Source organism: Nannospalax galili, unplaced genomic scaffold (assembly GCF_000622305.1).
Source record: "Nannospalax galili isolate Female #2095 unplaced genomic scaffold, S.galili_v1.0 scaffold1734, whole genome shotgun sequence".
Lineage (NCBI taxonomy): Eukaryota > Metazoa > Chordata > Mammalia > Rodentia > Spalacidae > Nannospalax > Nannospalax galili.
In genome coordinates, this window is record NW_008335062.1 from 417315 (window position 1) to 433589 (window position 16275).

General features: G+C 44.1%; 1 protein-coding gene and 1 long non-coding RNA gene across 5 annotated transcripts in view; one reads left to right on the forward strand and one right to left on the reverse strand.

The window, feature by feature from the left end:
* The window catches only part of Trabd2b (TraB domain containing 2B), a 229963-nt gene that overhangs the window by 192704 nt on the left and 20984 nt on the right, over positions 1-16275 (reverse strand). The window lies entirely within an intron of this gene.
* On the forward strand, positions 13278-13923 carry LOC115069738. Its single transcript, XR_003848975.1, has 2 exons — positions 13278-13493; positions 13694-13923. It is a non-coding gene; the product is annotated as an uncharacterized LOC115069738 (long non-coding RNA).

Consider the following 16275-nt stretch of genomic DNA (forward strand, 5'->3'; position numbering starts at 1 on the left):
GCTCTTTCTCTGTTTCCTATACCTAAGATACAATTTCTCTTCACCTCTTCCTCCTCTAAGGCTTTTTTGGGGGATTACTATGAGCCTTGTAAACATTCTTTTATCATAGCACCCACCAACCATGTATGATACACATGCATTTGTCTGTGTTCTACACTCTTTAATGAGCCCCCCCCCCAACCAACGGTTGGATGCACCATATAGAGATCAGGGCCACCTGTGGTACCTGTGACCTGTGCCTTCTTAGAGGCCTATATCTTGGGAGCCACTGACCTTCCTAAGTCTTGGCCTAGTCTCTTTCTCACTGGATGTTCTCTACTGTTTGCTTCCACAAGGAAAGCCTGGGTATCCTCTGACAGCCGTCTTCTGCCTAGCCTAGCTTCTAGTTCAAGCTGTGGGCAGGCAATGTTGTTACCCTCTGCTAACATTTGGGGTTTGGGAAACATTGGGTTTGTTTTAGTTTTCTTAGCTCCTGACAGTATGTGATTTTAAAATGCTTCAGAGTACTACCCTGCCAGCCTGGAAACATGGGGTATGAAGAGCCAGACATGCAGTACTTGTCCCAGTGCAAATGAGGCACAGAAGGGCCTGGGTCATTTCTGAGGAAAAAACAGCAGCTGTTTGAGAGAAATCAGGACAACTGAAAATTGAACACATACATAAATGCAAATGCCTAATTTCTTCCTTGGAGCTGTGGGGACACTTTCATAGCTTTTTACGACATCATGTCCCAAGACAAGAGTTTGGCCCCTTCATGTTCAAATCACAGGGTCCTTTGCTCTTAGGGTCACTGGGCACAAATGGACATGGGAAGCTTGCCAACCCTGTAACTTCCTGAAGGCTCACTCTTGTTCCTCCTCAGACAAATGCTTGTCCTGCTTACAGAAGCCACTGGGGCAGCAGGGATGGCCAGGCATGAGACAACCAACACTCTAGACTTAGGAGAGTCAGTCAATCCCAGTGATCTACAAGACACTTGTGGTCAGGCCACCTTCTAACTTTCAGAGTATCTTTGCACCTGTCTCTGTCTCTCTTGTCTCTATCTCTCTGTCTCTTTCTGGCCCTCTCTGTCTCTGTCTCTCTCTTGTGCGTGTGTGTGTGTGTGTGTGTGTGTCTGTCTGTCTGTCTGTCTATCTGTGTGTGTGTGTGTGTCTGTCTGTCTGTCTGTGTGTGTGTGTGTGTATGTGTGTGGTGCCGGGGTGGAACCTATAGCCTTGCTCCCTTTAAGCTCATGCCTTACCACTGAGCTTCCGCCAGCTCTTCCCTGTGGTTCTTGAATAAACTGAACATAATAAGTCAGCACATGAGTCAGCATCCTAAGGTTTCTATACAGAACAGTGAAATAAAACAAGCGCTGAGCTTCACGCTTGGCTTCAGAAGCTCCTTGGAAAAATGCAAGTTTCTAGCTGGGTGGCTGATGGGAGGGGGGAGTGGGAGGGTAGAGGGAGTGGAGAGTGGGGTCAGGGGTACCCACCCAGTAGGGGCATCCACCCAGGTCCTGCTCGCTGTAGTGTTCCATCCAATCAACAGCTGAGCTTCCCTTATTGGTGTTCAAGTGGCTTCTCAGAGGCTACATGAGCTCTGCTCTCTGAGTGGTGGTCAATTTCTCTCTTGAAACAGTTTCCATGTTATGGATGGATACAATCCCATTCAAACAGCACTTTCCAAGGTCCTATTATGTGCCCTGTTACAAGTTCAAGTTACATCTTCAACACACTGCGGTGATAAGGAATGGCACATAGCAAGGAAAAGCCAGTGAGGGCCACAACAGATTGAAATCATTGTGTAGATGACCGCAGGGGTCAGGTACCCAGGAGAAAAAGTGGGTGATACTTGGCAGCTAGACCTGTGGGCTTGTTCTCCCAAATGGGTCTCCTTCCTCTCCACCTTCTGCTCTACCACAGTCTCAAAGGCCACAGCCGAACACCGCAAGTGCTCTTCAGACTCTGCTCCATCTTCCTTCTCAGTTATGGCACCACAGAGGGCTCAGATTTGTAAAGCTTCAAGGTTATGGGAACACATAAGAGAGAAGTGCTGTGCAGAGGCAACGGCTGAGGGCACATGGAGAATGAGGTGGGGCTGCTGAGAATTTCCCAGGGAGGTAACACTGGAACAGACCTCAAGTAAGGTTGTGGGACCTGTGTGTGTGAACATATGTATGTATGCACATGTGTGTGCTGGGTACATAGATTCCAGCAGAGGTTCAACCCTGGGCAGTAAAAGAAGCTCTCATAGATGGGCACAAAAGGAAGCTGTATTCTCCCTCCTCTTGCCTCCTAGTCTCTGGTCGCTGTGACCTCCACTGTTTGAGGTTGCTACAGCTATCCTTCTTCTGGGCCCTGACTATGATTATTGTCCCAACTTTTGTGGTTAGTTTCTTTCCTTTCTCCCTCTCTCCATCCTTCCGTACTTGTGGTTTTAGCTCTGCTCAAAGGCCTCACAAATCTTCAACTCCAACTCAGACCCCATGCTATAGAGCACAACTGTGGACAGCCTGTCCATTAGGGCCTCTTGCATTTGCCTAGAGTCCTGTGGAGAGCCTCCTCTCTAAAATAGGGCTGGCTTCAGACCACGTATCTTTGGCAGCTACTCAGTGACTAGGCCTGAGGACTTTTCTGCTCCATTTTTCTCCCATCTCTTCTTCCCTCACCATTCCTACTGCTCCTACCTGGGCCTTTCACTTTCCAGGCTACCGATTACACACATTACACACATTATATTACTAAGACCTGCTCCAGGCGGTTCTAGTCACCTGCTTCCCAATTTTCTTCTTACAACACCTTTCTAGAACCCAGCCTCTTTGCTATGAGCTAAGTGTCTACAGTATATATAGATGTAGAACAGCATGGGCTGTAGGCCACCAGCCTGTCAATTCTAACTGTCTGCTCAAAAGCGGTCTTCACCATTAGCTTCACTGTCAAATCGTGCTTGCCCTCACCTTTATCCCAGCCTCTCCCCTGTAAGTCAGGTCATCACTGTTCTAGATGCATAACGGCATTCATGTCTGGCCTCATCGTGCCTCAGCCTTCTTCACTCTTCATTCCACTCCCTTCATCTTCCCAGAACCCCTCAGCTCTAGTCATCTGACACTTAGCCACCCTCTTAGGCCTCAAACCAACTCTAAGGCTTCATGAAGCCCCTCCCACCCCACTCAGTGTCCTTAGGTGTCTCCAGCCCCATTTCAGAATTCAGTTACTATGATCTCTGCTCATGTGGTCTTTAGGCCAAGCCAGTCAGGCCTGGAGTCCACTGATCAGCAATTCTAGGAGCAGTGACTCATGACCTGGAAGCCATTGACCTCAGTCCAGTTATACCTGCCAGGAACTCTAAGCAACTTTCATTTGCCTGCTAGATACCTCAATGCATCTCTGAGCCCTGTTCATCTAATTGGCTCTTGAATATCCTGCCTGATCCTACCAGTTTCCTGGATACTGTTCATGAAACTTCTTGAAATTGTGTGTGTGTGTGTGTGTGTGTGGTGTGCACACAAACATGTGTCTCTTGGGGTCAGGGGTGACCAGAAACAACCACAGGCGGCAACTTCTTCTTCTCTCACTATAGAATCTCACTCACCAGACAAGATGGGAGGGCTATAGAAATATACAGTTTCAGAAACCTAATGCTTACCGACCACAGACCACCCAACAAGGCATTTCCCACCCTTTCCCCAGTGTAGAGTCTGAGCTATCCCGCAGTGTGTCCTTTCCTTTAGTTTCTGACACCTGCCCTTCACTCCTTACCCATAACATGATGAAAATAAGCTACTGCTTAACTGTTCTTCACTACGCCCACGATCCTCTCTAAACACCGTGGACTGATCCCTTTGGGCTTTGTAGCATTTCCTGAAGTGGGTCCTATCACATCTGCATTTCATAAGTGCTAAAACCGGTACAAAGTGGTGAAGATGGTGTGGGCTCTCTACTTTTCTGTTTCTATGTTCCAACTCACCCAGTAGGACCATTACATATAACTGGCACATTCTGACCCATGCAGAGGGCACCCAGGAGGACAAGCCATATGCAGCCACTGTGAGATATCTCTGCAGTTTTACTTCCAACAGTTTATAGTGGTTTCTTGGTTTGTGTGTTGCTTTGTTGTTAGTATTGAACAGTCTTGGGAATTCAGCTATTGCATTTCTCCATGGCTGAGGGGCTTAAGAAGAAGGGATATCTACTTGTGTGTAACATAAAAGGGTCATACGGGTGGGCTTCCTACCCAGCTGTAAAAGTGGCTAAGCCCAGCTGACCTCTGAGCTGGATTGCGTCTCTGAAATGTTGGTGTTCACTGACTTATTTATTTGCTACATGTTGATTGTACATCTGTCACTGTTAGTTAGCAACTATGTCTGTACCAGGGTAGTCAACACAAAATGACTTAAACACACATATGCATTTATCTGAAGTATCTTCTCCCATATGGGAATAAGCAGGTTCCTGAGACCAAGGGCTGTCATATAAATAGGTGACTTCCCATATACATTCACTGGGTATCCAAAGTATGTATGCTGAGGACAGTGGCAGGTGGTGACACTTGTATAAAACTTGGATATCATCTACTACCCCCACCCTGCCCAGGTTACAGATGGTACGCAAAGAAAAGAAAGGTTGGGGGGTCTGAATCCATTCCTCTACACTCACTGTCTGGAGCTGCCCCTTAGAGAGCAAAGCTCTCCAGAAACAAAAAGGGCAGGCCATTTCTTCTAACAGGACAGGAAGAACACTAGAGCAGCTTCAATTAATCCTGAATGAGGGAAGAATTCTGAAGATCAGAGGAAGAGAAAAAGTAAGTCAAGAAAGAAGTTAGCATTCAGCAGTGGAGATCAATGGAGCTGGTACACAGCTTTCAAACACTTGGGTTATTTATTTATTTATTTATTTATTTATTTATTTATTTATTTATTTGCTTCTAGCTCTTGTGCATTTGTTAATTCCAGCTAAAACTCCCCAGTGTCCTGCTCACATGTGTGGGACATTACGTACCCATCTGGCAGCAAGACTGACACCTCCCTTGGCAAATGGCTGGCTAATGCTTCAAACACACTTACATGTTTGTGTCCCTACAATAACACAGAGAGGGTACAGAGAAAGAACATCCCAGAGTGTGCCACACTGATGGCTCTGGCAAGACTGTGAGCTAACAATATCTTATCTGCAGCAGGAACTCAAAGAACATGTGAGGAAATGAACTTGGGTCAGGCCCAAGCTCTGGACTAAGACACTTGGCTAAGCAGCAGAGGGACAAGGGCCTCAGAAGCATGAGACTGAAATCTGAGGCGCCTTTTGCACAAATGAAGACAATTTGCTTTGGGGGATTTTCCCCCCGCATTCCCTTTCCTTAAACCAACTCTGGTGAAAAGAACTCCCACTCTGATTGTCCATGGAAAGGTTCCCTGGAATGTTGGACTGGGTCTCTGGAATGTATAGATTTAACGAGCCAATTTTGAAATTAGCAGAGATGAAAAGAGAGTCTGATGGTCACATTGCAAACAGGATCACTACCTGGAGTGTGAGCAGTGAGAAGGTACCTTGGAGCATCCCCTGTGTGAGCTTAGCACCTTTCATACCCAAACCTGAGCCGACGTGCAATTTTAGGTATGGGCGCGTCTGTAAAGATCACCCAAGGGTGTGTTGGCAAAAGGATATGATCCCACTATAAATTCTGATATGCTGAAAATAACACTTTTCAAACTTTTTATTGAAAAGAGAAGTCTCTAGTTCTAGCATATTGGATGTCATGTTTTGAAATATTTAAACAAACCAAATCCCTGTCCTAAATGATTTTGTCAAAATGCCAGTCCAGGTTTCTGGTCAGGAAAAAGGTATCAGTTTGAACCATGGATATCGATATAATGGAGGGGGTCCTGGTAAAAAACTTACAATTTGAGTTATCCTTGAAGCTTTTTGCTTCAATCAGTTTTGAGAATATGTGGTGTGTATGTGTGTATACGTGTGTTGGGGGTGGGACTTGGGATTTCAGCTGTTATCGTCCTTTGTGGCTAGGGAGCTTGGGGGCCCAGGTTAGAAGCAGCCACTTTATCTTCTTACTGCAGATGAAATGAGAATAGCTCCCATATGTGTCAGGTGCTACATGGTCAGTGGCGATATACATGTCAGGTACTACATGGTCAGTGGCCCCTGCAGCCCTGCCCAGGAGGGTATAGCTCCCTACCCCAGGCAGATAGCATTTCTTCTCATCCAGGGCCATAAGCCATCTGACCCAATTTTCAAAGAGTTCATCTTTTTGTTATTGTTGCTACTTAAAGATGGGCGTATTTAGGGGCTTTCAGCTTTTTACATGACTCCTCAACAGACTTTGATTTTTCTTTCAGGACTTGATCAGGTAAGTTCAACTGATATGACGACCAGGTTGAGGTTTCAAGCAAGTCCTTGGGGAAGGGACTGATAGTTTCAAAAGCTATCAGGACTCTGAGTTTTCTAGAAATGTGGGGTTACAACTCTATATTACCAAACAATGGGGTGTTCAGAACCAAGTTACAGATCTGAACTTATAATTATCTCTCCCTCAGAAAACAAATCCTTGCAGGGCCCGAGGTTCTAGTGAACTGTTGATGAAACAGGGCAGGAGCAATTGGTTAGAGCAACACCTGACTGCCCTTACCTCTCCTTGCCTGAGGATGGCTGCACTAGACCCTGGATTCTCCACTAACCCTAACCCTCATGGACCTAAAGGAGTCTGCTTCTGCTGGTCTCAGAAAGGTCCCTGATAAAGAAGGACCTCATAAAGCAAAGGTGGCTTGTCTGACTCAGATCAGAAGGCTACGTAAAAGGTTCTGGATGGCACCCCCCTTCCTACTTCAGTGCATGGAAATGGTGTGTGTGTGTGGGGGGTGTATTTCTTCTTTTTTGAACCAGAAGATACTCTTCATTATTTGTAAATGAGGTGAAAAGATGCAGCACAGACAAAAATTTGAGCATCACAGCCACACAAAGTTATACATGCCATTTGAAGAGCTACTTGGGACTGCTTACAAAGAAGCTTATTTAATCCTTTGAACATCAGCACAGGGTCTGAATTTTTGAGTCCCAAGCAGTGTCTTGGGCACAAAGAGTGAGGAGGTGACAGAGCTGTGTGTTATAACATCTGAAAGTACCAGCCAAAGCCTTCAATATACCTACTAGAAGGTGGCTCAGGAGCTCTAATCAGTGTTTATGGCCTTACAGCTGGGCTTTGACTTATTGAGCTGTCAGTCAACATCAAAGGAAATTTTACTCATTTATAGTTGAATATAATGAGGCCAAGGCAAGAAGGGACACTCTTCAGTTGGCTTGCAATGAGAATGACTATTTGGTGAGAAGAGACAGGGACCTCCGACACTCACATCCACTGGCAAGAGGGCCGCTCACTTGAACTGTGTGCAGACCCTGCATGGGTAGAATATATTTGAATGACACATCTTTGCCCAATCTCAAAAAGGAGTGGAGGGGTGTATGTGCTAAAAAAATCAGCCAGGTTGACCATTCAAATAGTTTAGTGTACTTTAACTATACCTCAAAACAATCTTGAAAGTTAAAAGTCAGGTCAGTCAGTTCAGAAATATTTAAATCCTCTCAACCATGTGCTTGGACAGGTTGATGCTGGCCTTTGCTGGCACTACTGTGATAGGAACTCGGGTCCCCCAGGGCAGCTGTTCCAGGACCGTACTTCTTAGTCAGTCAGTTCTACCTTCAGTGAACTGAAATTGGCTTCATAGACATTTTCATCCACTAAGCAAAACCTCAAAGAATGGACTGGGTTCCTGTGCCTAGAGAAAATTCTTCTGAGACAAAAACCAGCTGAATTAACCACCCCTCACTGTGATGAGTGCATGGGAACAAACACGAACACACACATATACCAACATGTGATCTCTAAGTCCCATATCTAGCAATTTCCTATCTCCAAAACACAGATTCAAACTAAAAACAAATAAAATAACAACCCACTGCAATCATGCAAGTGATTCACAGAAGTACGCCATAGCATCATCTGAAATGACTCACTTCAGCTTTGAACTCGCCTTTAACAAGACCTGTTCTCTGGTTTCCTTGTTCACCAAAGGTTAAAAGCAACCAGTAAGTTGTAAAAGATAACAGTTTCAGTAAAACCTAAAAATAATCTGCCTCTGATGGCGAAATGCCCAAAGAGCTAGAGAACAATAGAGCCAAGGGTCATCCGGCAAAAAGACAACTCTGCTACACCTCACTGTGTGAGGTCCAGGGCAACTGGAGATGACCCCAAATCTACATGAGACAGTCAGATGTTATACGTGGCAAACATACTTTTAAAAGTTTTCCATTCAATTTGTTAACTAATATCACGATAGTTAAGACTTTTGATTTTATTACTCACTCTACACTGATGTTGTTCAAGTTGAGGTCTCACTGTGCATTATCTTGCAGCACACAGCATGGTTTTCAAGGACAAATTATACTAATGATTATAATGCAGAGTGCATTGCTGGGGCATGTGGTGGGCACTGCCCTGGAAGACTGAGTCCCATGATAACAAGAACTAAGCAAGAAAGATCACCTGCTGGTGACACCTCTGTTACCTGCTTTTATGGAGATAAGAACTGTTGCAATTAACATGTTAATATTTGATTCATAACAACACCCCTACCTTGTGATAGCTATATTTGTGACCCAGATGTACACTGTAATTGCCATTTTAATTTGCTCAGCAATTTCTTTTCCTAGAGCGTCTAAGAAGGTAAACTGCTTTTATTCCCTCTATAATTCAAGCCCCCAAGAGCCCAAACCAACTGCTAAAATGTTGAGATTTCACTGGGTATGAGTGACTATGAAGGGGCAATAACTCTTAGATGTCTGGGAAGCTAGAGGAAGATGGTGCCCAACAATGTTACTACAAAATCATTCATCTGGGGTTCAGGCTCACAGGATCACATACTTATTTCTTCTCTCTCTCTCTCTCTCTCTCTCTCTCTGTCTCTCTTTCCCCTCCCAATCCCCAAGATAACACACCCACTGGAATCACTCACTGTAATGACTCTGAAGGGATAAGTTCCATTAACAAGAAGTGTCACAAGCTATTGTGACTATATCAGACTAGACTGGCTCTATGGGTGTGTGTGGGGGGGTGTAGAACTTTATCTCCCTGTATCCTGCCCTATTCTTTCTATTCTTTCTGTCTTGTCCTGTCCTGTTTTCTTTCATAGCACATATTAACTTCTGGCTACCATTTTGTTATTCTGTTTGTTCTGTTGCCTATCTGTCTTCATTACAATGCGGGCTTGATAAAGGCCCTGAGCACTGTACTTGGGAACTGCAATTATAATATAACAGCTAAGACCTTCCTCACCACAGAACAAGTGCTCAGAAATAGGTTGTTGAATGAATGGTAAATAAATAGGTGACTAATCTTGTAATCTAAATAATTCTATCAGCCCAGCAAGCACCTGCCCCATGTGCTGCCTGTGGTTTCTCTTGTGCCCCTCACTGTAGCCCTCTATCCCAGTAAGTCCCATGGAACTTCAGATCCATTCTTGCCCTAAGCTCCAAGGTACCTGGATAACCTTAGCTCCTCACTTATCAGAGGAAATAAGATGCTTACCATTACCAGCCATGCCTGGTGGTTTTGTTTGCTTGCTGATTCTCACCCCACCCCACTCCAAGTAGATCCACAAGCAGTGATTTAACATTTCCCCAATCTGGGGTTGGGGCTAGAAGTGCTTACAGGTGTGCCAACTAAGCAAAGATTCTGGGATGCTGCTCCTCCCAGGTAAGGCCTGGACTGGGGCTCTTATCCACATCTCAACCAGTCTTGGTACTTTTTAACAAGCTGACATTCTCTAAGGTCACATTCCACCTCTCTCCCACATGCCGTGTCACAGAGCTGTCAGCTACACAGGGAATTAGACTGCTTCTCACAAGGGCTCAGGCAGGCAATGGCTAGCAAGGCCATATAGCCAACAGGGGAAAAGATAGGATCTGAATCCAGGCCCTTCTGTGGTTATTTCAAAGACAGAGACACAGGTTAGCAGAGGTTCATGATGTGCTGAGCATCACAGTTTCATGATTTAGACAACCACATTTCCCCATACCCAGCCCAGTGTCTGACCAGAGCAGCTGGAGGAATGAAGGCACAGATGCATAGACTAAACAGATCAGCCAGGCATTAGGAATGCAGCCTAAAGGGAAAGGTCAGATGTGATGATTCACAGACCTAGTGGCCACTTTAGAACTAGCCCTGGGCTTCAGCAGAAGGGTAGGTGGCATTGCCCTGGTCTCAGTGGAGCCACCAAAGACGACAGACACGCCACTGCTATTTCCTCCTGAAGGACCCTTCTCTAGTACCCAACTTTTCTTCTTCCACCGCCCCTCACTGGCACATCCAGTCTTGCTTTTTTGGGTGGCCTTCCAAGAAGTATGGGGAAGGGCTCCTGTGGGTCTTCCCACTGGCCAATCTCTAGCTAGACTCCAGAGTCGTGCACTTTCTAGTTGTATGAGCTCAGTGAACATGTGGGGGAGTGAATGGATGAATAAAGAGGTGAGTTATTGGAGATGCTGAGACCAAGTTCTGATCCTCAAATGCTTAGACAATTTTCACACACTTAGTTACCATCTAAATGTCTCTGAAGGGCCTACTACAAGGTACAGGGTGGCAGGCACTGGGGTCAGCAACAGGTCCTTTGGGATCACTTAGCCATTCTGCACATATTTTCAAACTTACCCTCCACAGCTCTGTTAGGATCTTATCCCTACTCCACAATACACTCATACACAGAAAATGGAAGGTGCCATCTAGGAAGTGGGTGTATAGTTGAATAAGATGATTTGGCATGTACTGTGTGATACACACACACACACACACACACACACAAATCAACAAATTTTAAAAAATGTATTATATTTCAGGAGGAAGCATGGAAATTTACATCATGTTAATTAGTAGAGGTGATAAACATTACCATTGAAATCTACCCGATGATTTTATAGACATACACAGGCACCAAGGATCCAAGTGCAACCGATTATGACTAGTAATAAACAGATGCATACAGATTAGAGATGCATGCACCAACATCTCAGTGTTCGTAGCAAAAACAATGAGTCTTTCTGCAAGGAACAATATATTCTTAAATGAAATGGAGATCTTTTTAAAGGTTAAAAAGTCATTCAATTTTATGTCTTACAGGCCTTATATTGAGTTCAATATTGTATAACTGTATTAATTCAACTGTGAACGTAGAAACTTACAGCCACTTATGAAAGAGATGTACTCTTGCTCTGGAGTGTGTTACTGAAATATTTTTTCTTGTAATGAAATGTTTCTTCTAATTAAAAAAAAAAGTTGAAAAATTTGATAGAGAAACATTAGTGTTAAAATCTATTCAATTAAATCATAAAATCAAAAAATAAGAAATATATACATGTATGAAAATGCAAGGTAAATTTTATATGAAGAATAGATACTAATGAAAAAATAAATACAAAATTAATAAAAACTAGAACTTTTATAAGGCAGAAAGATAAAATTACAAGAAAAAATATTTAGAAAAGTATTTGGAATAGTGAAAAGACAAAAAGATTTTAAAAATACCAACAAATACACCTCTACTGGAAGAGAGAAGAATCTAATTTTAAATATTTTATTTATTATTTTTTATTTTATGTGTATGTGCATATTGCCTACATGTAGGTAAGTGAACCCATGTCGTGCAATGCCCACGGAGGTCAGATGAGGCTGTCAGATCCCCTGGGACTGGAGTTACAGACAGTTGTTAGCTGCCATGTGGATGCTGGGATTCAAACCCAGGTCTTCTGCAAGAACAACCAGTGTTCTTAGCTACTGAGCCATCTCTCCAGCCCCAATATATTTTATTTATTATTTTTATTTTATGTGTATGAGTGTATTGCTTGCATTTTCTTCTTCCACCGCCCCTCACTGGCACATCCAGTCTTGCTTTTTTGGGTGGCCTTCCAAGAGGTATGGGGAAGGGCTCCTGTGGGTCTTCCCACTGGCCAATCTCTAGCTAGACTCCAGAGTCGTGCACTTTCTAGTTGTATGAGCTCAGTGAACATGTGGGGGAGTGAATGGATGAATAAAGAGGTGAGTTATTGGAGATGCTGAGACCAAGTTCTGATCCTCAAATGCTTAGACAATTTTCACACACTTAGTTACCATCTAAATGTCTCTGAAGGGCCTACTACAAGGTACAGGGTGGCAGGCACTGGGGTCAGCAACAGGTCCTTTGGGATCACTTAGCCATTCTGCACATATTTTCAAACTTACCCTCCACAGCTCTGTTAGGATCTTATCCCTACTCCATTCAACAACTTTTAATGTCTCCCACTGCCTACTGAGAAAATGGTCAAATATTTGTGCTGACAACAAAGACCTTTTAAGTGCTCCCTGAAGCCTATGCTCTCAACCTCACCACCTATCCTCACTCCTCGTTCCCTTCCATTTCCTACTTTATGGTCCACCCCTGCATGAGACACACTACTAAGTTGTGATTATAAGCCAATCCAAGACTTGGACTGTAAGCAGTAGTCATTCATTCTCACTTGCATATCTGTGCATCAGCAGGGGCTGGGCTCAAGTCATGTGCCCTTTGGCCTTGGCTTGTCCATGTGGGTTGGGCTCAGAGTTATTGTATTGATTCTGTGACCCAGGCTGATGGGTCAGAAGCTGTGTGGGGAAATCTCTGCTCCTGGTGATAGAAAAGGCATGAGAGGATGAGCCCAACTGAGTATGCATATCTATTCATCTAAGGTTCTAGCTGTTAATATTTGGCCAAAGCAAGTCACACGGCAGAGCCCAATATCAAAGTGCAAGGGAATACAGTTTGCTTATCAAGGAGCTGAAGTAAATTAAGTGGTCAAAGCCTACATCTTTGGAGCTGGGTAAATATTTGTGACCAATAATAGAATCTAACACATTATCTCAGCCTAATGCAATTGGCTAGCAGTGATGAAAGAAGTCACCAGTCTTGGAATGGAAGGGATGGTCTGTATCACGGCTACATATCCTACCTGCTGAGTATCCTAGACACAGGATACTCTCCAAGTACTTTAGCATATATGTACTAAGAATCTCTGTGTAGGAATGTTATGCCAGACTCTAGGCCAGGCTAGTGAACAAAGCAGCCACTATGTGCCTGCTCTCCTGGTCATACAATAAACTTTTTTTTTTTTTTAAGATCTCCATTTCTTTTTTAATTTTTAAAAAAATTTTATTTATTATTTTTATTTTATGTGTATTGCTTGCACATAGGTAAGTACACTCATGTTGTGCAATGCCTGCAGAAGAAACCCGGGTCTTCTGCAAGAACAACCAGTGTTCTTAACCACTGTGCCATCTCTCAAGCCCCCACAATAAAATCTTAATACTATGAATGTCAGCTCTCCAAGCAACACAAGAAAATCCATGGGAAGATAAGTACAGTATCACATTGGAAGTGAACTTTCACCAATCTCAGTCCTTAAATAATGACTCCTTGTAGTGCAATGCCATTCCCAAACCATGAAGAGGTCTCCCTTGTGTAACAGAGGCCTGTCCAGCCTAAGCCCCCACAATAAAATCTTAATACTATGAATGTCAGCTCTCCAAGCAACACAAGAAAATCCATGGGAAGATAAGTACAGTATCACATTGGAAGTGAACTTTCACCAATCTCAGTCCTTAAATAATGACTCCTTGTAGTGCAATGCCATTCCCAAACCATGAAGAGGTCTCCCTTGTGTAACAGAGGCCTGTCCAGCCTAGACACCTGGCTGCCTCGCAGACACTGCATTTCAGCAGGGAGATGGGATAGACATGCTCTTCTTGATATCCCTGAGAGCACCCAGCCCAGCCACAGCACCCGACGTGCGCTGGAACAAGTCTCCAGAACCTCCACCATCACCTTCTTCACTTTCCTGGACACAGCCGTAAACAGGCTTCTACCAAAGTCTTCCCAGTCATGCAGAGAGAAAAATGCAGCTAATCAAAGCAATCTAGACTTGTCTTTCCATTCCTACCACCCCCTCACCCCCATTCCAGAGCAAAACCTTCTTAAGTGATTAAATGTTATAGTAAGGATTTGACATATTTACCTTGTCAAAGATTATGCTTTTGTGGTATCTTGTGGAGAACACATAGCCCCAAGAACCGACAGTGAGATGGAGTATCAGGAGAGACCAATGACGGAAGAAAACAAAATCTCAAGATAAGTCAATAACCTGTAACCACACACAGCCGGAGCCAAGCATGCAGCGAATCAGGTCTTTCCAGCAGAAATAACACTAATTAAGTAGTTGTAAAACAAAAAAACAAAACAAAACAAAATTGTTATTATAATAAATTAGACACTGGCTGTACATTCAAACATCTTTCTTCAGGATCTGGTTTTCACCAGTTTCTCTACACATTGGACATAACCAATGTGTGTGTTTTTGGGGGGGGGTTCCCCTGCTCATGGAAAGCACTGAAGCCCAGTCTGCACTGAAGGACCTTTAGGCACCGGTTAAAAAAGAAAAAAAAAAACAAAACAAAACTACTTTCCAATCACTTGCCTATTCAACAATTAGTTTTTCAGCACTGGTTTGGATGGAATGTGTGTCCAGCTTAAATTCTTGTGTTGAAATCCTAACTCTCAATGTGATGGTGTTTGGAGGCGGGGCCTCTGGGAGGTGATTAGGTCATAGGGGTGAATGATTATAAAAGAGGCCCCAGAGAGCTAACTAGCCCTGCTCTCTGCCACATAAGGATATGAGAAGACAACAGTCTCTAACCAGAAGAGAGTCCTGACACTTTGATCTTAAACTTCCAGGCTCCAGGACTGTGAGTAGTAAGTATGTGCTGCTGGTAAGCCACAGGGTCTTTGGTACTTTGTGATTCAGAAGCCCAAATAAAGCATCTCTTCTGACCCCCATGCTGCTGGATAAGCTGCCCATTTGCATCTCCAAGCCTCTCTCCAGTTCCCTAAAGGAAACTCTGGTCTCTTCAACGACCTTCAAGTTGATAGTTCTGTTTCATCTCATCTGGGAGCCATATCTCTGAAGACATGTGCCTTCTGTCCTGAGGATGCCTGCACTTCTATGGCTGTGCACTCTTTGCTGGTCAGGCATGCTTTCTGCTCTTTAACCTCCTTGATGCCTTATGTATCCATGTAGAGAAGGGTCAGGGCTCCTGCCTAAGAGAGCACAATACAGTGATTGGTAGTCAGTAATGCTTGTTGGTAGAATTTACTGTGGGCATATATCAACACAAACCAATATACTTACTAAAAAGAAATTCCTGTGTGCTGGCTCTAGGAGAGGCCAGAAGTTGTCATGCCTAGTGCCGAGCACACAGGGCCTGAGCCCAACAAAGGGCAGTTCCAGCAGCCAAGCCCCTTGGTAACTGGTATGTTCTTTACCAGAATCCAGGAGCACCCACCATGGACATTTCACCTTTGCAGCTCATGCTTCAATAGTGTAGACCATTGAGAAAGGTGGCACATGAGTCAACACAGAGGAAACTAGTCTAATCCATTCAGGCATGTGATGTAAGTCAAAGGCACTGCTAATGATGTTGTGACACTACCAACAAATGGGATTCTAGTGGAACTTCTTAAAAGAAATCACACCACTGGCTGCATACTTTTATCTTCTAATCCTGCTCCTCTTCCTGAATTTTAGCCAGTGTCACCACTGTGGACAAAACATGCCAGCACTATACCAGTTTTTCAGTGTTTCTACAAGCTACCCACCAGGTGTACTGCCAGTTCCACCTCCAAGACAAAGCCAGATCTCCTGACCTGCTTTCCAGATCTGAGTCACTATCATCCCTTACCTGGACTATTCCATAGTCCGGGATGCACTTTGGTCTCCCAGCTTCCTCCACTTTGACTCCCAGAAGAGCCCACCAGGCTTTTTAAAAATATAAAATAAATAAATAATGAGATCATCCTTGCTTCAAATCAATGGTTTTCACCACCACTGGAATAAAACCTCAATGCCCTTTCCCATGCAGGACAGGCCCAGTGAAGTCTCATGAATGTCCCCTTTACTCCACATCTTGGCACTAGCCTGTGCACATGTGGTTCTACACCTACCCTTTTTGTTTCTCAAAAAAGCTCCAGGACCTTGGGCCTTTGCTATTCACGCTGTGCAACTATTTCTTTCTTCATTGTTAAACTCTCACTAGAGAAAAAGGTCTATGGAGAAGGCTCTTGGTTTGTTCTTTTGCTCTATCTTCAGCATCTGTCACAATGCCTGGTACACAGTGAACACTGGAATCACATTTAGTGAAATAGTAGAACTTCCCTGTCCTCAGGGATGGGCTTCTCAC